Source organism: Sturnira hondurensis, unplaced genomic scaffold (assembly GCF_014824575.4).
Source record: "Sturnira hondurensis isolate 20B ecotype Veracruz unplaced genomic scaffold, ASM1482457v3 Scaffold0001509, whole genome shotgun sequence".
NCBI classification, from domain to species: domain Eukaryota; kingdom Metazoa; phylum Chordata; class Mammalia; order Chiroptera; family Phyllostomidae; genus Sturnira; species Sturnira hondurensis.
Window position 1 is genome coordinate 2,690,959 of NW_028074140.1, and position 6,068 is coordinate 2,697,026.

General features: G+C 42.3%; 1 non-coding gene across 1 annotated transcript; it reads left to right on the plus strand.

The window, feature by feature from the left end:
- The first annotated feature begins 263 nt into the window (after positions 1-263).
- Positions 264-396, plus strand: LOC118975481 (small nucleolar RNA SNORA66). Its single transcript, XR_005064071.1, has one exon. It is a non-coding gene; the product is annotated as a small nucleolar RNA SNORA66 (small nucleolar RNA).
- The last annotated feature ends 5,672 nt before the right edge of the window (positions 397-6,068 follow it).

Here is a 6,068-nt window from a genome sequence, read left to right on the forward strand (position 1 = left end):
AAGATAAGGAAAGGGAACGTGTCAAAAGGCAGAGGAACAATTTCAGAGGCTTTAGTAATTGCCTAAAGCTGACCTTTACATTTTGCTAACAGAATATGGCTTGATCAGGCTGGGTGCTTCAGAATGTTTCAAAATAGAACACAGGAGGAATGAGAAAGTTTAAAAGAGGATTGAGGTTGATGTCACAAAGCTAGGATCAAACTGAGCAGAAACAGGTGTCTCTGACAAACCAAAAAAATTTAAATTAAGATTCAGTTATCTGGGTGCAAACTCGATCACTAACTCTGCACGATGTTGCAGAAGTGAAGGGAACCAGGTTTGCTAAAGTAATTGTGGTGCTAGAAATGTATTGGCCTCAGAAGCTACTGAGGTGGTCCATCCTATCCCAGGACAGTGTAAAAAAAAGGATTCAGAGCCCTGGCTGGTGGTGTACCTCAGTGGACTGAGTGCAGGCCTGCGAACCACACGATTGCGGTTCGATTCCCAGTCAGGGCACATGCCTGGGTTGCAGGCCAGTTCCCAGCAGGGGACTCACAAGAAGCAACCATACATTGATGTTTCTCTCCCTCTCCTTCCCTCTGAAGATACATAAATAAAATCTTTAAAAAAAAAAGGATTCAATTATTTGGGAGAGCTGATTGAGTCAGTAACCTCTAAATTTTTTAAGTGGAGTTTATGTAAGTTTAAAACTCTTGCAATCAGCTTGACAGCTGGTGCACAGGATCCAAAAAGTGAGGGTATTGAACATTTGGATTTAAAGTACAATCTTTTTGTCCTTAAAAATCTTTTAACTTTTCTTTGTCCTCCTCCTTGGTATTACACAACTTTCTTAAGGTTCCTAAAAGAACCTGTCTCCTATTTTGTAATAGCACACATCTACATAAAAATACTCTGTAAAAGGAGGTGTTGTCTTGTTTTCTTAGTCTGCATTCCCAAAGGTCTCACGCCCAATGGGAGTGCCTGCCACAGCACTCAGAAGGCATCCATGATTGTTTGGTCATTGTATATGGAGTGAAGGCAAACAGCGTCTTTATTTTTTTAAGTGCATTTTTTCAAAATAATTTTTTTAAAGATTTTATTTATTTATTTATCTTTAGAGGGGAAGGAGAGAGGGAGAGAAACATCAATGTATGGTTGCCTTTCGTGCGTCCCCTGATGGGAATTGGCCTGCAACCCAGGCATGTGCCCTGACTGGGAATCGAACCTTGATCCTCTGGTTCGCAGGTTTGTGCTCAATCCACTGAGCTACACCAGCAAGGGCTATTTTTAAGTGTATTTTTAAGTATAGCACATAATCATACATGCTATTACAGTTGTCCCACATTATCCCCCTTTGCCCCACTCTGTCTGGTACCCTACTTCCCTCCAGCAGTTCCCCCACCCTGCTTAGTTCATGTCCATGGATCATGCATATAAGTTATTTGGCTTCTCCATTTCCTATACTATTGTTAATATCCCCAGGTTTATTTTGTACCTACCTATTATGATTCTTTTTTTAAAGTATGTTTTATTGATTATGCCATTACAGTTGTGCTATTTCCTCCCCTTCATTACCCTCCACCCTGCACACCCCTCCCCCACCATTCCCCCCCTTTAGTTTATGACCACGTGTCTCAAGTTCTTTAGATTCTATATTTCCCCTAGTATTCTTGCCCTCCCCCCTATCTATTTTCTACCAACCGTCTATGTTACTTATTTTCTGTACCTTCTCCCCCCTTCTCCTCCCACCCCCCTGTTGCTAACCCTCCATGTGATCTCCATTTCTATGGTTCTGCTCCCAATGTAGCTATCCTCTTAGTTTGCTTTTGTTTTAGGTGTGGCTGTTAATAACTGTGAGTTTGCTGTCCTTTCACTGTTTGTATTTTTTATCTTCTTTTTCTTAGATAAGTCCCTTTAACATTTCATAAAATAAGGGCTTGGTAATGATGAACTCCTTTAGCTTTAACTTATCTGAGAAGCACTTTATCTGCCCTTCCATTCTAAATGAAAGCTTTGCTGGATAAAGCAATCTTGGCTGTAGGTCTTTGGATTTCATGACTTGAAATACTTCTTTCCAGCCCCTTCTTGACTGTAAGATCTCTTTTGAGATATCAGCTGACCGTCTGATGGGAACTCCTTTGTAGGTGACTGTCCCCTTATCTCTTGCTGCTTCTAGGATTCTCTCCTTCATTTTAGTCTTGGCTAATGTAATTATGATGTGCCTTGGTGTGTTCCTTCTTGGGTCCAACTTCTTCAGGACTCTCTAAGCTTCCTGGATTTCCTGGAAGTCTATTTCCTTTGCCAGATTGGGGAAGTTCTCCTTTCTTATTTGTTCAAATAAGTTTTCCACTAGTCACTCTTCCTCTTCCCCATCTGGAACCCCTATAATTCGGATGTTGGAGCATTTAAAGATGTCCTGAAGGTTCCTAAGCCTCTCCCCATTTTTTTGAATCTTGTTTCTTCATTATTTTCTGTTTGGTCATTTTTTTCTTCCTTCTGGTCCACTCCCTTGATTTGAGTCCCAGTTTTGTTTCCATCACTATAGGTTTCCTGTGCATTTCCCTTCATGTCAACTAGTTTAGCCTTTATTTGTTCCTCTAATTTGTGACTAAAATCAACCAGTTCTGTGAGCATCCTGATCAGCAGTGTTTTGGACTGTGCATCTGATAGGTTGGCTATTTCTTGATCACTTAGAGTTATGGGCTCTGGTGCTTTGAGTTCTTCTTGAGCCATATTTTGGACTGTTTGCGCCTGTTACTATGAGGGGAAGAGCCCTAGGTGTTCACCAGGGCGGGGCAACTCAGTCTCTGGGTTGTGATGCTGTATGTGGGGGGTGGGGTCAAAGAGGGTCAGTGGCAGTCCCTTCTGCTGCTTCCCGCCACTGGGGTCTGTGCGGTCTGTCTCACTACTCGCTCCGTCTCACTGATCATTCCTTCACCTGGCTTATCTGCACGCAAATGTGTGACCTCAGTCAGCCTGCCGCCTTGCACCCTCATTGGGTTTGCCCGTTGCAACCCCACACCTGGGATCTGCCAACTGCTGCCCGTGGGCCTGGGTCCCTGAGTCAGTCTGGCCTAGTTTTTCTGCACAACCCCCCTCCACCAGTCGCTGGCTCCACCCCTCTTACCGGTCAGGCTGAAGGGTTCATTGTTGTCGGACTTCCGTATAGTTCAATTTTCTAGGTTTGGTTGCATTTTTGTTACTAAAACTTTGTTGTTTTTAAACTTGGTTATGGGAGGAGGCACAGTGTTTCCACCTATGCCTCCATCTTGGCCGGAAGTCTACCTACCTATTATAATTCTTAGTCCCTGAACCTCCCCTGCCGCATTCTTCCTCTTCCCCATCCCACTGATAACCCTCCAAATGATCTCCATATCTGTGATTCTGTTCTGATTCTGGTTATTTGCTTTTGGTTTTGTTTTTTAGATTCAGTTATTGATAGTTGTGAGTTTGTTGTCATTTTAATGTTTATAGTTTTTATCTTTTTTTTAAAATAAGTCCCTTTAACATTTCATGTAATGATGGCTTGGTGGTGATGAGCTCCTTTACCTTTACCTTGTCTGGGAAGTACTTTATCTGCCCTTTGATTCTAAATGAGAGCTTTGCTGGATAGAGCAATCTTGGATATAGGTCCTTGCTTTTCAACACTTTGAATACATCTTGCCAGTCCTTTCTTGCCTGCAAAGTTTCTTCTGAGAAATTAACTGACAGCCTTATGGGAACTCCTTTGTAGGTAATTCTCACCTTTCTCTTGCTGCTTTTAAGATTCTCTCTTTATCTTTAACCTCTTGTCTTTTAGTTATGATATGTCTTGGTGTGGCCCTGTTTAGGTCCAACTTGTTTGGGGTTCTCTGTGCTTCTTGGACTTGTATGTCTGTTTCATTCACCAAATTAGGGAATTTTTCTTTCATTGTTTTTTTCAAATGCATTTTCAATTTCTTGCTCTTCCTCTTCTCTTCTGGCACTCCTGTGATTCAGATGTTGGCACTTTTGGGGATGTCCCAGAGTCTTCTTTTAAAAAATTTTTTAAAAAATCTATGTATTTTTAGAGAGAAGGGAAGGGAAGGAGAAAGAGAGGGAGAGAAACATTCGTCTGTGTTTGCCTCTCATGGGGTCCCCACTGGAGACCCAGCCCACAACCCAGGCATGTGCCCTGACTGGGAATCGAACTGGTGACCCTTTGGTTCACAGGCCAGCACTCAATCCACTGAGCCACAGCAGCTAGGTCCCAAAGTCTTCTTATACTTTTCTTGGTTTTTTGAATTCTTGTTTCTTTTTTCCATTCTGGCTGAATGTTTATTTCTTCCTTAAGTTCCAAATCATTCATTTGAATCCCAGCTTTCTTTCTTCACTGTTCCCTGTGGATTTTTATTTCACTTAGTGTAAACTTCATTTCTTCCTGAGTGTTTTTGCTGTATTCAGTGAGTTCTCTGAACATCCTGATCACTAGTGTTTTGAACTCTGCATCAGATAGATTGGCTATCTCCATTTTGTTTAGCACTTTCTCTTGAGTTTTGATCTGTTCTTTTATTTGGGACATGTTTCTTTGTTTCCTCAATTTGGCAGCCTCCCTGTGTTTGTTTCTATGTATTAGGTAGAGCTGCTTTGACTTCCTGTCTTAGCATACCTATTAAATTGTATGGGGCAGAGCCTTAGGTATTTGCCAGGGTAGGGCAATCGCTTTCTTGCTTTGTGGCTCTCTGTGGTGGGAAGGGTCAGAGAGGAGGCCATACCACTGCCTGGCTTCTGGAGGTTTGCCCGGCTCTTGTCCTTGTTTCCAGTCACCTCACCCACTTCCTGTATGTGACTGGCCCTCTTTCAGCTGTTGTCCTGATGGTGATTCCTGGAGTGAGTGGGTTTGCATTTGTTCTAAGTCCATGCGGGCCCTTTTTCTCCCGAGAAACCGGCAGTTTCTTCCACCGCCCCAACCCCCACTGGTTTTTACAGCCAGAAGTTATGGGGCTTTGCTTCCTAGCACTGGAACCCTGGGCTGAGCCTGGCCTGGACCTGGGATCTCTTGCTCCCACAGTAACCCTTCTGATTTTTATCCACCACACATGAATGCGGTACTGCTCATTCCACCACTGCCACCTCTCCACGCCACACCATGTGCTCTCTGCCCTGACTCTGTGATTCTGCCCCTCCTACCCATCTGGGTGGACGTGGCTTCTTTAAATCCTTGGTCATCAGACTTCCATACAGTTCAATTTTCTGGCAGTTCTGGGTGTTTTTTGTTTTGAGGTTAGTTGTAATTCTTCTTGTGGTTTTGCAAGGAGGCAAAATGTGTCTACCCACTCCTCCAACTAGACCAGACATCCTCAAATAGCATCTTTAGAGCATGACTAAACCTCCCAGGCATGCGTTAGACACTTGATTTTGGCAAATTGGAACTCAAATATTTCCATAAGAAACAATATGATTCTATTTATTTCTCAGTCACAAAAGGTGAAATTGCCTTTTCCCAAAACTCAAGCACAAATCCAATCTGCAGAAACAGATCTATAGGATTACCTTTTGTTCTGAATAAAAGATACATATCGTCAGAGAACTGGATCAATTTGGTTGTGCTAATGTGGCATTTACAGAAAATCCCTCAAATAGAGCCACTTTTGTAACCTGCTTGAGTCAAGAAATAGGACCGACTCTGCAAATACTGAGGGTCTACTACAGAGACCATTCCAGGTACGCTATCCAAGGAAAACCAATGAAGAATATTGGAGAGGTTTCACATTTCCAAGCATTTGCATTCCTAGTCACTTAATCAAATCCACTTAGCATCAGACCCTTGGGATATTTAAAGGAATTGCCCAAATGGAACAGAATAACAAAAGCAGATTCTTTAAGGTATTAATTTAGTGACAGTATCAGTCCATCAAATTTATCAAAAAATTGATGCAAAACATCAGACACATTCTTTTTTGTTCCATGAATATCCAGAATTCCTGGGAAGGATGAGTAAGCAACAGCGGGAATACACAAAAGTTACACTTTTATGGATTTTTTTCAAAGGGTCAATTCCTTTTTTTTTTCCTTAAAGATTTTACTTATTTTCAAAGAGAGGGGAAGGGAGGGAGAAAGAGAGAGAGAGA